Below are 23747 nucleotides of genomic sequence, written 5' to 3'. Positions count from 1 at the left end.
TGAATCCATTGATAGCAAAGCATGGAAGAAATGGTTGGTCTTAAAGAGAACAATAGATCTCCACGCAGGGCGATCTGTGGAGGCGAAGATAAGAGCATACATGTGCTCTATTGTTCCCTGGATCCAATATGCCCTACATGTTTTCCCACTAAGACTAGTTAACTGGCTAAAATTAGAAGGCAAGATCTTGCATTCTCTATTGGGTTTGCCGGCAATGGTCCCAGTAGAGGCCAGTTGGCTGGCGCTGGGGCTTCCTTCCTTGTTATCACTTTGTAGGCTGTAGGCTGGCGGCCTGCAGGCTATGGCCCAAATCACAGTTTAATGGGGTGCAGGAGGTGACATTACTGAATCTCACGGCCTTGCATGCCGGACGCTTCTCCAAGAGTGGATGGTATCGCAAATGGACCCAACTGGTATCTTTACACTATTAGTGATTGAGCAGAGATGAACACCCCCCTTTCGTGGCAGGAGTTCTACTTAAGTTGGAAAAGAAAACCAGACAACTGGATATGTCACAAGCTGTTAATCACTTAGCCAAACTGATATACAGAATACTCCCAACAGGGGTTTCAGGCTGACGCTCCAAGGCGCTATTTAACCAAACTAAGCACCCCAGCGTTGACTAGGTTTATACATGCTATGTGGCTAAATCTCCTGCCAGTGTATGAAAACACAGGGTCTTGGCTGGGAATACCAAGGGAATGCCGGTTGTGCAGACTGTTCGCAAACTACATTGAGAAACAAAGGCACATTCTCACTACCTTTGCAGCATTGGAAGAGGAATACCAAAATGTTATTCGAAATTTAGGCTCACTATAACTGACCAATTCTGGGCTACAATACTCGCTGCTGACTCTACTGATAGCCTCGCCAGCTCACCATATCTGGCAAAATGTAATGATTAAGATGAACATTTTAATTTTAACGGCATGAAGCACCTAGGGGAAATAGAATAAATTGAATTGTCTTTGCCAATAATTTTAAGTAGATGCATTATAATGAAATAATGAATTGCATCTTTTATTTTACGTAATCATTGCGCCTAGGAAGTAATAGAATGACCAAACAGAACAAGCAAATCATTTCAGTGTTTTGATAAGTGAATAATTGCATTGATTTTTTTTAAATTATATTATGAATTGTTCTATGAATAATAGGTTGTCTGAAACGCTCACAATGCTTTAGGAATACATTGAAAGATAAAACACATTTTAGTATTCTGACAAGACAACAATAGTATTGTATTTACTGTATCTTTGTATTATGAATAACGTGTGTTCTTTCTGTATTTTTGTATTATGAATAACATGTAGTGCGAAAGGTTGACAATGTTTTTCCAAATGCACTAATCAGAAATAAAATTAAAAAAAGCAATACCTTGATGGATGTCTTCAAAGCGATTCTGTACAGCATTTGCCCAGGAGTGTTATTTAATGAGAGCAGTAGACAATAAGTCACCATTCCCAATACCGTATCTGACCTACCACTGGATATTAATATACTACTGAGCAGCATAGCATACAGGGCCTGTACTCTGGTCTTTTTGAAGAAATCCCAGCCTCTGCAGGATTACACTCAATTCGTTCATTGTATAAATTGAGGTGTTGATTAATTTTCCATCTGTGTAAGATGCAAATAAAACACATACGTGGGGCAGAGCACCAAAACAACATGAATACAAACTACAAGCCACAAAAATCGAAAGATTTCATGTGATAAAACAAAAATATATAATTGAATGTCTAAATGTAGGCACCCCAAACCAAGAGGAAACACATCCCTTGTCAGACTCAAATTTCGAGCGAAAGCAGAGATCCACATCCAGGGTTTTAGATGTTTCCTAAAATACAAGTCGTTTGGAAGGTATCTCAATCTGAGAGACACATTATTCCAGAGGTAAGCGGTCCTGGAGTGACCATTTGGATCCTGGTAAAGGCTTTCCTACATCTGGGTGTCTCCAATTGTTACACTTTATTATTATAATTATTATGTATTTCTTGTATGGCGCTACATGCCCAGAGGGCTCAGGGTGAACACAAAACAAAGGACATGGCAAGTCAAAGCAGGCAGGGATTAGTCAATCAGTGACCGATTAAGCAATTGTCCGATCCCTGTATTAAATAAGTGTGTTTTAAGTGCTCTCTTGAACAAGGACAGAGCCGCAGGCCATGCCCCCAAGAATCTGCCCACTAGCAACACACACTATAGTAACATGTGTATAGTAATTATAGGTACTCTAGAGGGAGTACATGTATTTGTGATATGGGGGTATGATTTAATTGAAGTATATGTGGTATTTATGATCGTAGTACAACCAAGGATAGTGCTCCTTGATCTTTGTTTCACCTTTGACACGGTCAACCATTCTATCCTCATTAAACAGCTACATGCTACCTTCAGCATCATGGACCAGGCACTGGACTGGCTGACTTGCTTCCCTCAATTATTGCCCTTCCAAGCTGCAACTGGGTTGTTTCTCCTCCACACCTCACTCTCTACCAGCAGCATCCTCCAGGGTAGTATCCTATTGCTATGGCTCTTCAATATGTATCTCTTCACTCTGGCTCACCTGATCTCCTCCTTCTCTCCTAATTTCCAGCGTTATGCTGATGACACACAGCTTTCCTTGAAACTTCCCTCTACTAGGTTATCTTCCCCGTCTTTCGTCCCCAATTGTCTAACCGCCATCCAGGCATTGTGTGCAGCTAACAATATCCGTTTCAATGGCAGTAAAATGGAGATCCTTCTTATTGGGACACCTTTGCCTTGTGTGCCTCCTACCCTCTGGCCACCCTCCTTTGGCCTTCTAGGGTCACCATCCCGTGAGGCCACAAACATTGGGGTCATCTTTGACTCCTCGCTCTCCTTCATTCCTTACATTTTGGACCTTGTCAAGAAGGCCCACTTTCAGCTTTGCCTCCTTACAGGCATTCTATCTTTCCGCACTTTCCCCCAGAAGCTCAACATCTGTAGAGCCCTGGTCATGTCTAGGCTGGACTACTGCAACAGTCTTTTTATCACCCTCCCCCTTTGTTCTCTACGCCACCTTCAGCTAATCCAGAATAGGGCTGGAAGACTTATCCTTGGCCTCAATCTTTATATTAACTCCTAGTGGCTGCAAGGATGAAAATCAAGATCCTCTTTATCATCGACAAGGCTTTCTGGGGCCTGGGACCACGCTATCTCCATCTTTCTCTCCCTAAATACTCCTCTGCTAGAGCCCTCTGTTCCTCTAACTCCAATGCTCTGCTTGTCAAACACTTCTCCAAACAGGGACCGGGAAGCCTCTCTTTGGAACAGCTTCCCTGTCAGAGTTGAGCTGGAATTCCTTACATTTCTGTAAACTTCTGAAAACTCTGCTTTTTTTCCCTCTTACGCTCCATCCCTTCCCGCTAACTTATAGCGCTGCCACTAGACTGGTGGCCTTGGCATATGTGCATTTATCGCAGCACTGTGTACACATTTTAGTATAAGTAATGGAAATGCAGATGCAAAAGATTTGTAGACCACTGTGAATTGGCTGTTGGTGTGTGGAAGTTTAATATGTTGATAGGGTTATAGGTGGAGTTTTTGGAAGTGATTGGTGGATGGATGTGTGACTGTTCAAGAGCATGCAATGAGGGAGTGTTACAAACATAAATGTAAAAAGGTTATAAGGGCTGTCCTGTGTGATGGTGTGCATGTGCCATCTGGGTCTTTTAATGATGCATGTCCTGGAAAGGGGACTGCGGAGACCGCGGATAGTCTGGAAGGTCCATGGATTATGGTCCTTATTGTATGCTAGAGAAAAATAATTTGGGACAGAAAATTTTATATAATTGTCCACTATTTCCATTAGCATAGTACAAAATGCTAATGGAAATGTTGGAGAATCTTATTGAGTCTAACTACTTTACTGAAAAATGTAAACTAGATGGAGTCTATAAGATTATTTTTTCAGTTCTATTTTAACTGTTTTAACTAGCTTAAACTATTTTAAGTGTGAAAGGTGGTTCCTAAAGGAATCTGTTTTTTGGTGTTTTTTTCTTTTGTATTTTTTATCTTTTGTTTTTCTTTTTTTGCAGGAGAAGCCAGGAAGTAGGTGGGGGAGGGAAATGAGGGAAGCAGCACCAACCACAGATATGGAGGGGCAGGTGGACAGGAGACGATGTTGGGAGTGCATTACATCTAAGGTAGGGGGCAGTATTTCTCATGCTCCTTGATTACAGCCTCAAAAACACTTTGAAACTGTTCCCCCATGCACAGTGGTGTGCCAGTATATACCAAGTACTGTTTTCTTGGAAAGATATGGATCAAAAGCCTATTTTATGGCTTGCAAGGTAGATGGTGAGATATTGTGCCCCATAGTTATAGCCTGTCTGGTGGCAGTATTGGTTGAGGGAGATGAGGTCGAGGAAGACAGCCTACTACTTCTTGAGAATGGAACAGCATTTCTCAGAGCATCCCAGTGATTGAACTTGGTGTAGCGGCACATGGAGGTAGTCCTGTAGGAGTACTGTCCTGGTTGTCCATGACTGAGTACAATGTTTCACTCAGTGCATTTTACCTTGGTAGCCTTAGCCTTCGGTACACCCCTAACGGTGGTAAAGAACCACCACACTCATGATTCCTTCTGAGTGCTGGAGGTAGGCATTTCTTCTATCTCATCTTCCTGGTCCTTCTGATTGTTTTGTGCATGATTGCGCTTTTTCCATTGTCCCTGTCCTACAACTGGCTGTGGTGGTGGTGGTGTTGGTGGTGGTGGCTCCTGGGAAGGAGGGATGGCTATGGCCGATGCAATTTTTAAAGTTAACTATGAGCTGTGCTAATATTCTTCCAAGCATGTGCTCTATCCTGGATTGCAGGTAGAAAACCAGTAAGAATAGGTCTAGGAGCAGTGCAAGGGTAGACTTGCTGCTTGAAACTTCGTAGATTGGCTGAACATGCAGTTAAAGGGACATAATGGTTAAGTTGCACTAATAAAATCCCATGACATTCAGTGAAAAAATGTTGTTAAAGGGATGTTATGGTTACAAATGAAACAAAAAAAACAGAAATCCACCAGTTATGGTAAGCTTAGCAACCTTAACTCGCACCACCACCGTGCACTGCTAAGACTAACACCCAGGACATGAAAGATGACATCACAACATGAACAACATTCACAGTTTCTGAATAACCTTCTAATGTCTTGGGTAATTTCCCTTCCCCACGATTCAAAGTCAATTCTTCTAATGTTCAGCCCAAGATAGAAATGTCTCGAATCGGTTCTTGATGTTTCAAAGTCAAAATAAAGGTTTGTTAACCAAACTTCCAATGATAGCAAATCTCTTCTTCTTGGTGAAATATTCACTTTCCTCTTCCACCAAATACCACCAATGGTAATCCCAATCACTATGACTTGCCACAGTTCAAAAGAAATGTAATATCCACAACTGTTAGTGATGCACAGTTCTTGGTTAACAGTTAGTCTTTCATTAGTTACAATTTTAGAATTCACAGTGGTATATTTGACAGGATGACTTCTCAGTGCTGCTGCTTCTACTTCAACAACCTCACTTCTACTTGATTCACAATGGGAGCAGTCATCTTTGTCTCATAGTAGTCCACTTTGTTTAGGCTTCTATAAAGTTCCATCTACTGACAACCAGATATACCACCACAGCGTCAGTACTTTGAACTAAAACCACAGTTTCATTGATTTGTACTGCTAGACAGGCTTCAACAAGACTCATTTTATAGTACTTCAATACCTTCAAGTAGGCAGGGCAGTCCTCTTCTGAATATCTCTCTTCAAAAGGGGCGGCCTCTTTGCCTCTCTTGTCTGTCTTCCACAATAATAACCTGGGTCTGCCTTTAAGACTAACTTCTCTTTGTTTTCCACAGTCTCTCGCACTACAGGTTGTGTCAAATTCAAAATAGTCATTACAAGCAGCTTGTTTCCTTTCCCCAACTTTCTCAGCCCAAGCAATTACCCAGAAGCCTTGGTGCCCCTCTCTTGGCTTCAGGCAATGCTTGTAAATAATAGAGTTCAGCCTTTCTTTAAAAATCACAGTTAAGCACATGCGACCACTTCTTAATGTAGTTTTCAAAGAGTAAAGATTGGTATGGAATTACATTCCGTATGAAAGTGAAGGATAGAGTTCAATCATTCTTTGGGAATCACAATTAGGCACACAGGACCATTCGTTGATGCCATTTTCAGAAGTTCAATGTTTCAACAATTATATTATCAAGGTTAGGTTTTCAATACTGGTGTTTTCAATGTTCACTCTTCCAAATTAGTGATACGCGACCACTCCTTCAGATAGTAGCAGTCTTCTAAGTATTGAATAATGGATTTAAGCAGTATTTGTTTCTCACGTGAGTAAAATGACTTTCATATTCTATGCGAGTGCAACATTTCCTTGTTCAGGTATTACAGCTTCAATGAACAACTTATACTCGCTTTAAATCATACGTGAGTGAATAGGGAACTGGACACTGTTGCTGGCAATGCCTGCATAAGTTATTAGAACACTGTGCTTCAATCACCAACTTCTTTAACACTTCCTCTGTGGGTTGCACAGCTTCCATGACTTTGACCCAACTTCTACTGCTTCTGGCTTCTCAGGGCCCCACACCCTTCCTCTGTGAAGGTGTCTCCAGCCCGGCCACTCATTTATGGAGCCCCTCTCGCTCCTGAGACCTGCGGCTTGACAACTGCTCCTCACCTTGGTCTCCAGGACGGTCACTGCATGGCAACCACAGCAATCAGGCTCACATGGGAAAAGACAGCTCTCCTGCATGCCTTCCCCTGTGTAGCCTCTGCACTTCAGAGTTTGTGGGAACAGGCCCCTCTCGGAACAAGCAGGTGAAATCTGCTGTCTCCACGTTCCGGCGTCCCTCTTATTCTCCCACTTCTGCTTGATGTGCCGTTCTCATGGCTGCTTCCTTCAGCTACAGCTTGCATTCCAGTCACAGTTCCAGATCCTTCCTGTCCTTCCAATTGCCAATTGCCTGCACCTGAGTGGGCCTTTTATGCCTCCTGGATTCCTTTAGGTGTGGGCTGTTAGGCTTAATTGCCTGACTACTGCTACAGCATGACTCTTCAGCCCTCTTCCTCATGCCAATACTCATGGGATTATGAGACCTGTAGTCCCCTTCAGCAAAGTTAGCTCTTTTAACAATTGAGTTACTTTTAAGGGTAGATTTATTTTCCTTAAACTCTCTTAAAGATAGACTGTCAGAATTGGTTGTTACAGAGTAAGACATTGGATTCAAGGCATTTTCTCCAGATCATTTTACATTATACCTTTGGGAGTAAGGAGGGTGTTTATCGTGAGATACCTTGAAAGATCACTCTGTTAATAAGTCTTGCTCAGATTTAACAGAACGTATACCCCGGGTCACAGATCTTATATGAGGGTCAGGGACATTATAATGACAATATGCCATTACCTGTTTTGGCAACTGTGAATGCGTCATGAAGTAGACACAGACAATGCAATTAAAGTGTGGGCTATAAACTTTTATTCAAAAGAAAAGAAGGGTGGAAAAAGGCCTAACTTGCCCTGTGCAAAAGTGGGAATTCCCTTGCTAAATGAAACTCAGGATAGTCTGTGTCAGGATGTCCAAATCAAATGTCTGTCTGTTTCCAAAATCTATTCTTGCCCTCACATCTATTTGTATTCATTATGTAGGGATGTCAGCCTCAAAATGATGTGTTCTAATAAAAAGGGGTTCCATTCGCCATGCTTTCAAGTCTTTCAAACGTTTCAACACAACACACCACAACACAATTCTTTGGGATACTTCCCAGCTCTTCTGGCTTGGTTAGCTTTCACCAATTTCATTTAAATTGATATTCAAAATTCTTGCACTCATTTAGATCGGCATTCATTAAGTTTCTTATAAGTCTTACATGCTTGCCTGCCTTCCCGGTATCCTAGGCTGACTCACTGGTTGGTGCTTATGGCATTTAAGTGAGGCTACCAACTACCACAAGGTCTCTCTTGATCATGCAGCGCCTCGCTCTGTCTCCATAGCGGCTCTCCGTGGCTTCGCTCCCACCACCAATGCGTCTCTCACAGCTCGGGCCTCAACCGGCTTCTTCACCTGGTCACGTCCGTTCCTTTTCCGTATTCTGCCACAGGCCTCCAGCTTCCTTTACTACGCTGCCCGGGGCATACACTCTGCATCGTTCCGGGATCCTCAACACTCTGTTTGCCAGCCCATTTTCCTTGGGAGGTCTGCTCTGGTCAAGCAGTCTGTAGCCCTGCTTCCACAGCGGACTCAACTCTCACCATTTTTCATGCTTTTAAACTTCCCGCCATGCTGACTGGTCCAAAAAGGGCTAGACCGCTCATTGTCGACTTGGAAGTTCTGCATTGCTATTGCTCACCTCCTCCTTGTCCCAGTCCAACTGTTGTTTGTATATGTGTGTCAATAAAGAGAGTATGTATTTCTCTTGTTGGGCTATTACTTGTCTCAGTACTTAACTGATATCTTTTATGGAATGATTTTCATGAAAAGTAAGGAGGGGATTGACAATAGCATGTAAAGGTTTGAGGGACATTCAGAGTAATAGCACACAATTTGGGGGCCCCCTTGCGAACCATGCTGATGGGGCCATCCCCAGGTTGGCCACAAATCACAGGTCATGCCACATTCTGGGCCGGCGTAGATTACCACGCATGTGCAATATGCACGAATGTGCTGCTGCAAGGGTACACTGCACACTTTACTAGGAGAAAGATATATATATGTGTGTGTGTGTGTGTGTGTGTGTGTGTGTGTGTGTGTGTGTGTGTGTGTGTGTGTGTGTGTGTGTGTGTGTGTGTGTGTGTGTGTGTGTGTGTGTTTAAATGCATTATATAGCACAGTTTCTGAGAAAGATTGGCTAAAAGCCAGAGCGTTTGCAATTGTTTTGGAGGGTAACACCAGTCCAAAAATCCATTACATGCAAGTCGCCAACAGTGTACATAAACATTAATGCTTTTATTAATGTAATGCTTTGCTATTAAAAATGACATGGCACAATGAAAACATGTCCAACTGGCTGCACATTATAGAGCATTTATGACACATAATAACATATTATAGTAAAGCATGCCAGGCCACATTTAAACATACCTAGACTGGTTGCACCAAAATGCCCGAATGGGGCTACAAGTAATGAAGATTACAAATAAGTAATCATGACATTAAACACAAGCAGTGGCACAATACCATTTACCTGACTGTGCTTCAGCCCTCTCTCCCACCCCCTGAAATGTTAGGCTATGTTGACTTAACCTGGCTGACCTAACGAGCCATTGCCGGAAAGAACAGGACACAGATGTTAAATGGCACCTGGGTTTCGCCGTTAACAAAGGCCCAACAATTACTAACGTAAAGCATTTCGCTGTTAATACCTGCATTCAAATGCATAATTTTTTAGGCAATTGAAATCGTGATGTGGGTTTAGTATTTGCATGCCAAGGGAATGATTGGAGGATAGAGAGAGGACAGGAGACTACTCATTGTCACAGCAGTCCATAAGTGGGTGCTTTCAGACTTAAATGAGTTAACTGCTTGTAACATTGAAGCTGCACTAGAACTGTTTTATTAGAATGCGTAAAGAAGTTAGATGGCCCCAGACAAGTAGGTTTACCCCTCCCCCACATCCCATGAAGTTAGCGCATCTCCCAACATTCGAAGGGTTAGCACCTCTGAAAATGTAGGTTTTGTAGCGCCCCTGAACACAAGCACACACACCATTCACCATACACATATACACACACACAAGCACACCCAGCCACCCATACATTTAATTGTATACCCTTTGACTATACACACCCATACATTTAAGTGTACACCATTTCATCATACACTCACACACACGCACACCCAGCCACCCATACATATAGAGGTGCACCCTTTCACCATACACTCACACGGGCATACCAAAGCCACCACCCAGATATCATGCATTCATTCATTAATGTACATTACATTATATACATAAATATACACACACTTACATGCATACACACACATTTAAAGAAAATAAATTTTCTTACCTTTAATCGGTTGGTCCAGGAAACGAGACCGTCAGCTCCCTGCAGCAGCTAGGAACGCTCGTTCCCTCCATCTACAGAGGATCTGGAGGCCTCGGTGTCATGGGGTGAAAGGTGTGAAGGGGAGCCCTATTACTTCAAAAATAAATAGTTTATTTTTGAAGTCACTCTGACTTCTTTCCATTAAAGGACCGAACCTGAACAGAAATATGTTCTTTATGAAGGCAGAGTGACTTCAAACAGAAACTATTTGGAGGCTTTCATGTCATTGGGTGGGAGAGCCTTCAGACTTCAATAAGAAATAGTTTCTTTTTGTGGTCACTCTGCCTTCATAAAGAAATTATTTCTGTTATGCTGTAGCATAAATAATTTCTTTGTGAAGGCAGAGTGATTTCAAAAAGAAACCATCTTTTTCAGTTTTTAATTAAAAAAAACAAAATTCTCCTGGCCCCCTCCCAGGACATTTTCGGAAGTCCCTACACTGCAGGGGTGGACGGAGCCCCTGCTGTGCCAGTGGGGACATTAGACTCATGGTGAAAGGGAAATGGGGAATACTGTGCTTCACGAAAGGGTGCCTCATCTCCACTCCCCAAGTCTTCTGTATACAGGTGATCCCCCTCTCATATCCACCCCCAGGGTCAGGATCCGATAGTGATGGCCTTTGCCTGGCCACTCGGGAGGAGGATATATCGGGGAAAGAAGTGAGGATTCCCTCAGATTCCTCATACAACCCAGAAAGGCACTTCCTTTCAGAGGACAAAGACTGTTACTCATCCCACAGGATTTCCTCACCACCTTCGGATCTATCTACTTCCTGGTGATCCTCGCGCAGTATACCACCCCCAGGGTCAGGATCAGGAAGCATCTGCCTTTCCATGGCCACCTCGGGGGACACTTTAGGTGGGGTTTCAGTGAGGGATCCATCTGATTCTTCACAGTACTCTTGATGCATTCTGTGTACTAACACACAAGAAGCTGTAATGATATTTGGTAACAGCATCTACAGCGCAACATGTTCATTCTTGAACCAGCCTGCTGGAAACGCATTCATGACACAGCTATGGGCTGCATTTAATAGTAGGCACTCATTGTCAAACGTTATATAACTTTTATCCCCACAGCTTTGTGGCAGAACGTCAGTTATATCTAAAAATAAAACTATTTCTAGTTTGATATTATTGTATATTTGGAAATACAATTGTAACTGCCATAACCGCTCTAATATTGTTTTATAATCCACTGCTTTCCTGTGATTCCTGCAGTTGATGGAGCCCTTTGTGTTTTGGCGTCTGGGAGATCAACCCACAACAAATGTTGGACCCAGTCCTGGATGCCCATTTTGTCTCTGCTGTGAAGACTTGACACCTTTCCCGGAGGTCAGGACATTCCCCCAGGTGGGAGGATGGGAGGTAGGTACTTAAAGGGGATCTTTGCAACACAATAAGAAGTCACAACAAGATATAATTACTGGATTATTTTTGAAGATAGGAGAGGGGGAATTATAGTATTAGAAATGGACTGGATCGGTACACTGAAAAAAGGGTCCAACTGCATTGAAGATGCTTAGGCCATATCTTCTTCGTATGACCCCTCCTAATTTCCTGCAGACGAGGCACTATGGGACAATACATCAGAAAGCAAATTCAAAGTTCAGTTACAGCTGCAAGGACTGGCTCCTTACAGAAGGCCTGGAATCGAACAATCCATTTTGGCAAAAATACTTTATCAAGGGGTGAGAACCCCTCTATTAATTGAATCTTCTTTGAATCATCTTCGTGAAACCATGTTGTTGAAGCTGCTTACAAGATTTCTCTGGAACCCTTTTGGGGTAAATACTGCCCAGCCATTAGGGTGTAGCTAAGGATTTCAAAGACGGGTCCAGACCTTCTCCCTAACCACTTCAGGCAAGCATTTGAAGTGACCGTCTGTTAAAAAAGGCCAGCATGCAGCTTTACACTTGTACCCAGGACCCCGCCTTCTGAAATGGCAATCCCTGGAAACCCTCCTGCCTAGGAAGGACAGAGGGTAGACTTACCCTTCCACAGAGACCAAGTGGAAGGTCTCTGAGGAACGGTGAGCAAACCCAGGACCAAATGAAACTGTGTTTGGCTCTCTCTGCCACCTTTAGCTAATGTGAGCTGCTTTGCATGCACCAAATGCCTTTGAGATGCTGAAAAGACCCAATGGACCTGCTTTTGACAGGCTACGCTTCAAATCGTTTCAAGCTCCATTCAGCTGCGCCAATCCAAACATCGCCTGCCTGCCCCAAATTTCTTCAGGGGCTGAGCCATTGCTGATTGTCCGACCACATTGTGTCACTGGAATCAGTCGAGACAGCTCATCACTAAAGTGCAATCAGCACTTCACACATCGAGACCCAGTCGAACCTTTGAATTGCATGGATTTGAACTTTGCCTCTTGCCCCAAGCCTCTCGAGCCTCAAGCTGTGGCTGCTTGTTGAATTGCATCACATTGCTGAATCCTGTTGAAACAGCTCAAGTGACTGAAACCTGACTTCAACATTGAAAAGTGTTGTAAGGAACTCATGGGGGCAACAACAAAGAAAGATACACGTTACCACAGCTCAAGGGTGTTTATTAAACTGTATAAATGGGTTGTAAAAACACCTAATCTAAACCTAAGATGGAAGTAAGGTACGACCATCAAAATAAAAATAAGGCAGTTCTAGTGTCGTCTTGTCAAATAAAAAGGCCTACACTAAAAGAGAACTATTGCCAATCCTTACAACTAAATACAGAAAGAGTGTGGGATAAGGTTCTTGAGAAAGAACGAAGTGTTCACAAATAATAAGTTAGGATATAGTAGCCCCGGCCTCCCTTAGCCATGGTTTTAGCATGGGACAAGGTCGCATTCTGGAGAACGGCACACGCGCGATTCTTTCCAGCATGAGCTAACAGTTCCCAGGTATCAGAACCTTCGTTGCGTAAGTCTCTTTTCTACAAAACGTTTCTTGCCTCAGAGAATCTGATGTGAACCAAAAACAAAAGTCCCTTCTGACGATTACACTTGGGGGATGATTCTTTACCGCCAGGTCTCTGTCTTCTGGACTCAGACCTTACTTTGGTTGCTAGCCTCCCTCTGCTGGGCTCACTATGCCTTCTATTTTGAACAAATCTTCTCTGTCACATTCGCAATTCTTAATGTCTGTTTAAATAGCTCACTGTGAACCTTCCTTTCTCGGGTTCACTCTTATCAGCACTAAATGTTCAATGAGGGATCAGGCTTTGCCCCTTCCTATTGGCATCCCTCTTTCAGGTTCACTCTAGCCAATCTTCTCTCTCACCATGTAGGATTTGTTACCCTTAGCTTTCCATTACTTGTTGGTGAAAGACTTTTGACTGTACAGCAGATTTTGCTATACCACTGTAGGAACACTTTGACACTGTTCTCACAGCCTTTGCATAGCCTTCTGTAATTGGTAGTTTCAACAAGATGGGGAACCAAACTAGAGTCTCTCACCGAGCACCCATGTGGTGTCGGGCCAGTTTCCCCTAAAACCTTCACAGTTTCTTAAATATTTTTTAGCTTGAGACTTTTCATTCAACACAGTTCGGTTTCTTATCGGTTCTCCTCTAGAGTTAGCGGCTGTGATGAACCTCTTGCTTTTCCTTGCATCAGAAGTCAAGGACAGTACCACGGTAGCAAGCGCCTTCTGCGTTCCTGCTTATCAGCATAGCCATGCTCTGTGTAGCATTGATATCTGCTGCCGCACACGTTAGCCTTTGTTTGCGATCTTACGATTTCTCCTCCAAAGGATTCACAAGTCTGGGTCGGAAAGGACAAGTTCACTTCTCTCCCTTGCACCGTCTCGGTTCTCTGCACCTTTCTCCTCCTCTTGAACTGCCGCCCTGGTACAGCTCTCGCGTCATGCTGTCTGCCTTGCTCGTCATGTGCTCTTGTCCTCCACCTTTTATCCCTATGGGGAAGGGAAAGGCCCGTCAGGTGTGAGTGATTCTGATCAATTGCCTGACTTTGCCTGACCTTCGTGTTGGGACATATTAGGTAACAGGCCCTAAAGTTAGTCTGTTGTCTTTTGCAGTGTGTGAAAGCGTTCTTGTAAGAAAAGGAGGGTTAGAGAGGTTGAGTGTCCTATATATTAGGATAGGAAGAGGGGTTAATAGAAGGGGAATCTCACCCATCGCAATTCTCAGAGCTGCATGTCCCCACTAACATGCACATAAACTCTCTGAGATTGTACAGGCTCGCAAAGCCACCTGTGACTTTCAAACACCTGCCTAGAAAGTCTGCAGGCCGTGAAGACAGGGATCATATATGGAACCTACAGAGAATTCAAGTCCTAACCGACTTGAGGAGCTACTCTGACTCCAATGGCACTCATTACCTATGCCCAGCATTCAAACTGCCTGCTCATCGCTTCTCCCCACTTAACCAGTGACACAGAGAGAATCCAAATTGGTAACCATAGCAAATATACCTTTAGGTAAGCCCATCTAGACCCTCAATGAGGGAAAGAAATCTGCGCAATCTCAGCCCTCAAGTGTTCCAAGCTCACAGCTGGAAACCCTCAACTTAAGCCCCACCCTGGGGCAGGGGGAACCTTGCTGTAAAAAACAGTCAGTGAAGACATGGTTTGTAGGAGAAAGTTTGTGGTGAGAGTAATAAGAAGAGGAAAACAAGGAGGCACCAGGAGAGGAGGATCGAGAGTGGAAGGTGGAGGAGAACCAAATGTTGGCAGGAGTCAAGCAGAAGGCTGGAAAGAGGCTATGGTGGAGTTTACATCTGGAGGAGGAGGTGATAGTTGGAGGTGGTTGGCAGAGGAGTGGTGGTAGAGGGGATTACATCTGGAGGGAAGAAAGTGCTAGGTGAAAATGGTTGGTAGAGGAGGGGTGGTGCAGAAGATTGCATCTGGTGGAAGAGATACAGGAATGGAGAAGGAGGAGGTGGCAGCAGGAGGTGAATATGAGGAGTTGGAGTAGAAGGTTACACTTGGAGGAGGTGTGTAGGGTTTAAAGGAAGTAGAGTGAAAGATAGGAACAATGGTAGAAGGTAAGAGGGAGGAATCAGACAGAAGAACAGGTGACAGAACAGTCACAACAAATGCAAAAGGAATGAAGGAACATTTTAGAGTCTGTGAGGAACGAGGTGAGACCAGGAACTACCCAGAGGTGCATCAGTGCCTAGTCAGCTACCGAAGGTAGGTCACAGTGGGCCAGGATGGCCCTCGGCAGGCCAAGAAAGTAAGAGGAGGTACGATAGGGAACCATGGAGAGTACAGCCGGTTCGGAGAGGAGAAGTGGGTAAGGTCCCCACAGGTGATCAAGGTGCCTCTCTTTCTAGCTTCTCCTGCCAGTGGTGACATTAACTCAATGGTTCCAGATCTTGTTGTCACTTGTAACACCCATGATATGGAGCCCCAGAATGCCTGCACCTAGAGGAAATTAAAGAACAGGGTTGTGGCACCCTGTGAGGCTGCAGCACCAGAATGGTGTGGAGGCGCCCACATCCCTAGTACTCCGAGGACTAGAAATTAAAATGTCAAAGCTGAAGGGGAGGGGTGACTTTAACATTCAGTCAGAAAAAAAGGAGAAGCTTTAGCCAAACGCCAAAGCAGAGGGTTCAGGATCCCAGAGGGACTGCAGAATTAGAGCAAGGGAAGTTGATGCAATCTCACTGCTGCTCTACAGACTTGAACTTGTGTGCCAGAGCCAGAATGTCTTGCAGTCACTGTCAGAAGGGAAAAAGCTCAAAAGGGGAGCACAACTGGAGGATTTTGCTAGTCCAGTCAGGTTTTCTTTAGGTTCAGCATCTTCAAGATACACCTTTAGTTGACCAGTATATCATATCTAATAACGTCCTAAACCAAATAAATTGTGTTGGTGTCCATCTTGGATTCCGCTATCCACTAAATGACAGGTTTGAAATGCTGGTTGTTTTTTGGGGGGAATAGATGAGGTCCCGGTCATAAGTCCTTTTCTGTTATGCATGGGTGATGCACCAGTATATTTGTGCACATGCCTTCAGGGTGCTTGGGAGGATAGCTCAGATGCAACATGCTTGTCTTGGAAGCAAGATGACATGGAGAAACAAGGGTTCGATTCCTAGGTCCGTGCTTAGAAACCTCTGGGTATTAGATGTGTTATAAATAAAGAATTACAAAGAGAATGGTCATGCAGTCATCTGGTGATTTAAGGTAAGGTAAGTGGTCTTGTAAAGAACGCATCTTGCAATAATGTTGGCCTCACTGTGCTTAGCTCTGTATAAAAAGACAGGTGGGGACTGTTAGTGTGCGAGGCATATACCAAACATTTTTATGTTGATGAATGCATGTCAGAAGCCCCTCTTATCTGTGTGTTAATAGGGGTACTGAGTAACCAGGGGTAGACAGGATGCTGGGCGAGGTGTACATAAGGGAAACCTAAGGGTTCAAGAGTTGTAGAGGGTGCAGTGTGAGAGAGTATTACCCTGATTTCTACTGGGCTATGTCCATGGTGGTTTTGTACCATGCACCTATATGCATGCATATGTGTGCTGCTGTGGTTGTGGCATGCAAAGTATGTAGGATCTGAGCACATATGAGTGTCCACATTGTCGGGTTTTAAGCTTATTTATTTTGACATTTGTATAGCGTGCCAAGCCCAGGGGAATTTGGGTGCTTATTGCTTAATCAGGTTGGTTACAGTAGTAGCTTGCAGAGATATTTGTTCCAGGCATTGCTTACATTGGTTAGATACAGTGATTACATACTTAATGGAGCTTACATATTGCATGTTAGATTTACACATTTTGTAGCTTGCAGAGGTATTCATTCTAGGCATTACTTGTTATTGTTATTGTTATTGTTATTTTGCACTTATATAGCGCCTTATATACCATTGGTATGGTCTGAAGGTGCTGGTAGGTTGAACGCCCTTGGGAACCGAAGTTCAGATCAGTAGAGAGAGTAGGGAGAGTCAAAAGGTGCGTGTGAGCACCGGATATGTGTGCAGCTTGTGCGGTACACGTGTAATAGCTGCTTCTTATCGGTAGGTGTGGTGGTTGAGAGATCAGGAGAATGTGTTCGTTCTGGCAGGATTTATCCGGAACGGATGTGGCTGCGTTAGGCCTGAGGAAAACGCCTGGCTGGGGGTGTGGGACCAGCAGTGTTTACATAGAATGATGTGGAGTAAGCGGTGGATGTTCGTATGAGAACAGTTATATCGAATGGTGTCATAGTATCTCTGTGTTCTAGTTGAGTGGTGATGTAAAGGAGAGAGTAAGCGTGGGGTGTGGTGTGATGGGTTATATGCTCTTTCAGTGTGCAAACTTCTAAATGCAACTTTCCCAGAGAGGGAACTGGGCGAACTTCTAAGTACAATTTTCCATACAGAGTCTATTGGGAACACTTCTAAATTCATTTCATCAGAGAGGGTATTGGCACACTTCAAGTGTAACTCTCGCAGAGGCTATTGGGTACACTTCTAAACGCGATTTTCATAGAGCGTCAACTGGGCACTCTAACTTCAGTTTTCCAGAGAGGCTATTGGGCAAACTTCTATATGCAACTTTCCAGAGTGTCTATTGGATACACTTCTAAAATCAACTTTCACAGATGCTATTGGTAGCACTTCTAAATTCAGCTTTCACAGAGGATATTGGACTCGTATCTAGATTCAATTTTCTACAGAGAGGCTACGGGGCGCACTATAAAATCAATTTTCCAGCGAGGCTATTGGGAATACTTCTAAATTCATTTTTCCAGCGAGGCTATTGGGAACACTTCTAAATTCAATTTACCAGAGATGCTATTGGGCACACTTCTAAATGCAACTTTCACAGAGTGGTTTATTGGGAGCACTACTAAATTCACAGCGAGGTTATTGGGCACACGTCTAAGTGCAATTTTCACAGAGCGTCTACTGGGCACACTTCTAAATGCAATTTTCCAGAGTGTCTATTGGATACACTTCTAAAATCAACTTTCACAGGAGCCATTGGTAGCGCTTCTAGATGCAGCTTTCACAGGGGCTAATGGGTACACTTCTAAATCTCACAGCGAGGTTATTGGGTACATTTCGAAGTGCCACTTTCCAGAGTGTCTATTGGGCACATTTCTAAATTTACATAGGTTAAAGACGTTACTTACAGTGATTACATACTTCAAGGAATGCATATTGCATGTTAGATTACACATTTTGTAGTGGTTCCAAGTCCGGTGCAGGGGGCTAGGAAAGATTTGATCGAAGTTAGTAGTAGCAAGAGGTTGGTCCGGGTAAGTGTAAATATATGGTCGAGATGCTATTAGGTGTCTTGAGAAAAGAGCCAGGTTTTGAGTCCGTTGCGGAAGGACCAAAGGGACGGATCCGATCTCAAGGCCAGGGGCATGGCATTCCAGTGCTTTGCTGCAAACACTGGGAAGCTACGCCCACCTGCTTTTTGCCTTTTAAATCTTGGGATGGCAAGGTGGAAGGAATAAGCTGAATGGATGGGTCTGTTGGACATGACTTTGGAGATTTGTCTAGCTAGATAGGTGGGAGCGCTATTAGAGAGGCATTTGTGGGTTAATGATAAGATTTTTAATGTAAAACCATCCCAACCGGTAGCCAGTGGATATTATGTCTTGCTGCAGAGATATGTTCTCTGTTTGGGATGTTAAGGGCAGCTCTTATAGCATTGTTCTGAGCTATTTGTAGTTTGTTGATGTTTCGGGCATTGGAGTCTGCAAATAGTGAGTTTTGCAGTAATAGATCCTTGAAAAAATAAGGGCTCTGGCTAGGGTAATGCAGTTGTCAGTGGATAGGTAAGGTCTGTTTGCGATGATCAGTTTGGCGGCGTAGGCAGCTGCTGTGGAAATGGTGTTAACTTGCCCTGATAGGGAGAGTGTGGAGTCCAAGTAAACTCCTAGTGTCTTTTCCTCTTTTGCTACAGAAATTATGTTGCCGTCAATAGTGAAGGAGTTGTAGGATTGAGGTAGGTTATTTAGTCTGGGTTGGCTGCCAATGAGGAGCAGTTTGGTTTTCTCATCATTAAGACAGAGTTCGTGTTGCGCACCATCCAGGCTTGAATGGTGAATTTTTTCTTAAGATTTGAGTCGATGTTGTGGTTACCCGTGATCGGTAGTAGTATTTGGGTGTCGTCTGCATATTTGATATACGTGACTCCCAAATTGTCTAGGAGGTCCAATAGTGGCTTAGTGAACACGTTGTACAGTGTTGGCGAGACACAAGAGCCTCAGGGGACTCCACAGGTGACTGGGGCTGGGGGGCTTCCGCTGAGGTGGAGAATACTTTCATGGTACGGTTAGAGAGGAAGGATTCAATCCATTTAATGGCGTTAGCTGAGAAGTATAAATTCTCTGGTGTTAATTCCATATGGTATGGAAGTCTATCTGGTCGATGGAGGGGAGTGAGTGTGAGATGCCTCCAAATTATATGTTAACGCTGCAAGTGTGTCACTACCATTAATGGTGTGGCCGCTTTCATCCACTCACTGGGAGGTAGTTGTGTATGGTTGAAAGTGTGGCTTAAGAAAAGAGGTAGTTTGCGGTGCTCACTGAAGCTTTGGTTCCACTGGTTCTGCTGGTGTGTGACTCCCCCATCTCTGGGTCTTTGCATCCATGGACCAGGGTTGGGTAGATGTCGTGTCAGAGAGGTAGGTGTCCCTGCGGATGTGCTCTGCCATGTTGGTGTGACATGTGTACTTTATTTACCCTTGTTTGTGATTTCAGCTTGTCTGCCTTATGGCTCTTGACACTGTGTGGGCATAATATACACCTAGAAGCCCACAACATGACTCCACAGGTAACAGGCCCTACCCATACAACCAGTCACACTCTGGATGCCACATTCAGCTCCACTGACCTTATCTCCTCCCCGTCCATCCTACCACTATCAAGGACTGACAACTCTGCCATCTTGTTGTCCTTAATTGCTCCTTCCACACCCCCTCTCCCACCATCTTACAACCCTCATGCCCCCATCTGGAACAAGGTCATCCTCACCCCCATCCTAGCTAATTCCCTGCTTGCCTCCCTTCACACTCTCATCACACCAGGACGAACCCCTTCTATCAAATACTTTGACCAAAGGCTCATCGAAGCCCTCTCCCCGAACTCCTCTTAGATTCCCCCCTCCCACAGAGCAAGCCGCCCCCCCTCTCCTAAAATTGCTCAAAACCCTAAACCATCACCTGGAATGTAAATGGTGGACTGATCCATCCCTCAATAAAGCCATCTGATCCAGGCATTTGAGGGCTTATAAGGCTGAAATCAGAAAGGCAAATTTTTCCTTCTATGACTCATGTATCTCCACCACTACAAACCCCTCCAAAGAGCTCCATAAGATTATCACGGAATTCAGGAACCACTCCTGCTCATATGCCCCCTCCCTCCACTCCCAACAGCTCTGCAATGCCATTTCAGACCATTTCTAGAAAATCACCACTGAACAAAACCTCTCTATTCACTCAAAGCTAACATCCCCCGCCTCCACCCACCCTCCCACTTCCATCTGCACGCCCTCTCCTCCTCTCCTTTTCTCCCATCTCCCATCAGGAAGTCCAGAAACTCCTCTCCAGCAGCCGCCCCTAATGATCCCCTGGAGATCGCTGCCGCCCTTTACTCCAAAAAAACATCTTTTCCTCCACTTGCACAGGCACCTCTGCTAGATCTATAATCAACCACTCTCTAACCTCAGGCATTTTCCCAAATGCCTTCAAAACCTCCTCTGTCAAAAACCTACTCAAAATATCCTCCCTTGACCCTCTCCTCCCTTCAGACTATTGCATTTGATCGCCAAACTGCTGGATCACACAGTATACTCCAAACTCTCCCTCTCTACAGAATCACACACACTCCTTGACCCAGTCCACTCCCTCTGCAGACCGCTCCATGAAACTGAACTCTCCCTTGCCTCCATCTGGGACGACCTGAAAAGAACTGCAGATGCAGAAGAGTGTGCTGCCCCCTTCCTCATAAACCTTTCGGCAGCATTTGATACCAATAACCACTCCACCCTCATAGATCGATTACACTCCCTCGGTATCAGAGCCCTGACCTTAAGATGGATCTCATCTTTCCTCTCCAACTGCTCACAAATCACCATCCTACCTCCCTTCTCATCAACCTCCCACCCTTTCTCTCAGGGGATCCCTCAAGGTGTCTCCCTCTACCCCCTTCACTTCAAACTCTACCTCAGTCCCTTCCCTGTCCTCATCCGCACCCACAACCTTACCTGCCACAACTATGCCAACAGCACCCAGATCATTTTCAGGATCCCTAACTCCACCTCCCTGACCTGGCTGCCTGCCTGCCTCTCAGAAATTAAGCACTGGATTACGACCAATCATCTCCTTCTCAACTCAAGGAAAACCAAATTCTGATTGTGGCAAAACTGCACTCCTCCCCCAACCCAAAACATGGCCTCCTGCACTGGGTCTCCCACCCACTGCTTCACCCACAGTGAAGAACTTCGGAAGTACCTTCAGTTCTGACCTTTTCTTCACCCGCCACATCAACGTTGTCTCCAACTCCTGCCACTACCACGTATGCATCCATAGGTGTATCTTCCATTATCTCTCCTTCCCTCTCAGGGTCTCTGCAATCAGGGCCATCATCCTATCTCAGCTAGTCTATTCCAACTCTCTCTGTCTAGGCGCTCCCTCGTACCAGCTCAACAAGCTCCAACTGACCCAAAACTCACCTGCCAAAGAGCCACTTTGAAAGCCATGTGTATCACCCACCATGCTGTCCACAAGAAAGACCCAGAATTCCTCCACCCTACCAACCTAGCAGAACCAGGATATCTGACAATGCTCAGCTTCTGGTGGGTCCCCCTTTCAATACCAACAGATTATGAGGAACCGCTTTCTCAGTTGTATCACCGACCATCTAGAATTCCCTCCCGCTTGACCTCCACCTCCAGAAGGACCACCTTGCCTTCCAAAAAACCCTTAAAACATGGCTCTTCCCACCTTCATCCTGACCCCAAGTCCCTCTCCCTTGGTCTAATTCCTACTTCCCCAGGCTGCCGATTAAGTCCAATATCAAGGTCAGCTATCATCACGGATGGAGCATCCAACTCCCCACCCACCTATGGCACTGCCGCTGGGCTCCAACATCACAGCCCGTCTCACATTACATTGCTAAATCGAGTTTAGGCAGTCAATGTGTTAGGGAATGAATCATACCTAGATGGATTGTTGGGGCTAGGAAATGTTTTGCACTTTGATGAATTGTTGGGGTTGGGGAATGTATTGCATTTGAAAGGATTGTTGGGGTTGGAAATTCATTGTACTTAGATGGTTTGCTGGGGGCAGGAAAAGTGATGCACTTAGATGATTCTGGGCAGGCATGCATTGCATTTAGTCGAACCACTGGTTGGGCAACGAGGGACACTTGGAGAATTGTAGAGGGTATTCCATTATGTCAAATTAAGCCAAGTGGAGATGCAGCGGTCCTCCTTCCTCTGGCATGACACCCAACCCTGCCTACTCTAGATGGATTAGCTCTTGTTTCACACTAGAAGAAATGCGCAGATAACTTCACTCAGTAGAGCTCTGAAGATTAGACTGTGTATTGCACCTGGAGTGATCAAGCAGGTTGGCCCTGGTTTTCACCCATTAGAATTGCAAGGGTTATACCATGTATCACACTAAGAAGATCGGTGTAGAACTTAGCCAGTGTATAAGTGCACATAACTTACAACCCACCAAGTAATGTAGAGAGAAGAATGTAGCTAGTGCTAAGCTTCTTGGTAAAATTTGAATGTAGCTAGAGCACCTAAGCATTTATTAGTATAGCCGATGCCTTCTAAACCTGTTGCACTCCATGCCTATGGAACTTGAGCCAAAGGCAAGGGCACAGACCTGCAGGCCTCTCTGCCATACGAATGCAGCTACTGTTAATGACAAAAATGTGATATATTGCTGCACACATAATAACTATCTCTCCCTCTCAAATGTCCACTGGACTGCCTCTCACCAGCCATCCACATGCAAGTTTGATATGGGTGGCTAGCAGAAATGTGGCCTCCCCTTCATAGCTTCGTACTGGCCATTATGCACACACGCATACTAGCACTTCTCGATTTGTGCCCATGCCTGGACTTTGGTCCCTGAAGGGCGTTCAACCTACAGCACGTTGGGACCAAAGCAATGGTGAAAGGAGCTATACAAATGATACTATGCAATACAATTATGTTTGAGTGGCTGTAGGTGCCTTCTTTTCTTGAGTTGGTGCCTGTTGCCTATTTTCTCTGTCTTCTATGGAGTTGTCGGCCCAGTCGATGAGCATGTGTAGTCCTTAAAGTCCCCATTGTGTTAGGGTCTTGTCGTTGGTTGGTTGTGGGAGGAGAAATGTTGGAGTTTGTGTGTGGCATTGTGTAATGTGTCCTTTTCGGGGGCAGCATGGGGGTTTTTGTCTGGTGTTTGCATGCTTGTGAGACTTGTGACATTCATGGTTTGTGTGTGCATATGTGACTGCAGTTGGTTATGCCATGTATGGCGGAACGCTGAGTGGATGATTAATTTTTATTTATTTATTTATTAAATTTATATAGCGCGCCTAACCCTTAGGCATCTGGGCGCTTGAATTTAAGAATACAGTTGGATTACAGAGACTTAGTTATACAGTAAAGTTACAGTCACAGGTATAGTATTGATACATTCTTGTACAGTTGAGAGTGTTCAGTTACATTTTGAGCTTAGTCTTTTTTAGTCAAACATATGCCAAATACGGTATGCACATTTTTAGTTGTGCTGTGTCAGTCTAGT

Source organism: Ambystoma mexicanum, chromosome 1p, assembly GCF_040938575.1.
Source record: "Ambystoma mexicanum isolate Mex_15411 chromosome 1p, UKY_AmexF1_1, whole genome shotgun sequence".
In the NCBI taxonomy this organism is placed as follows: Eukaryota; Metazoa; Chordata; class Amphibia; order Caudata; family Ambystomatidae; genus Ambystoma; species Ambystoma mexicanum.
This window is presented reverse-complemented; position numbering follows the sequence as displayed.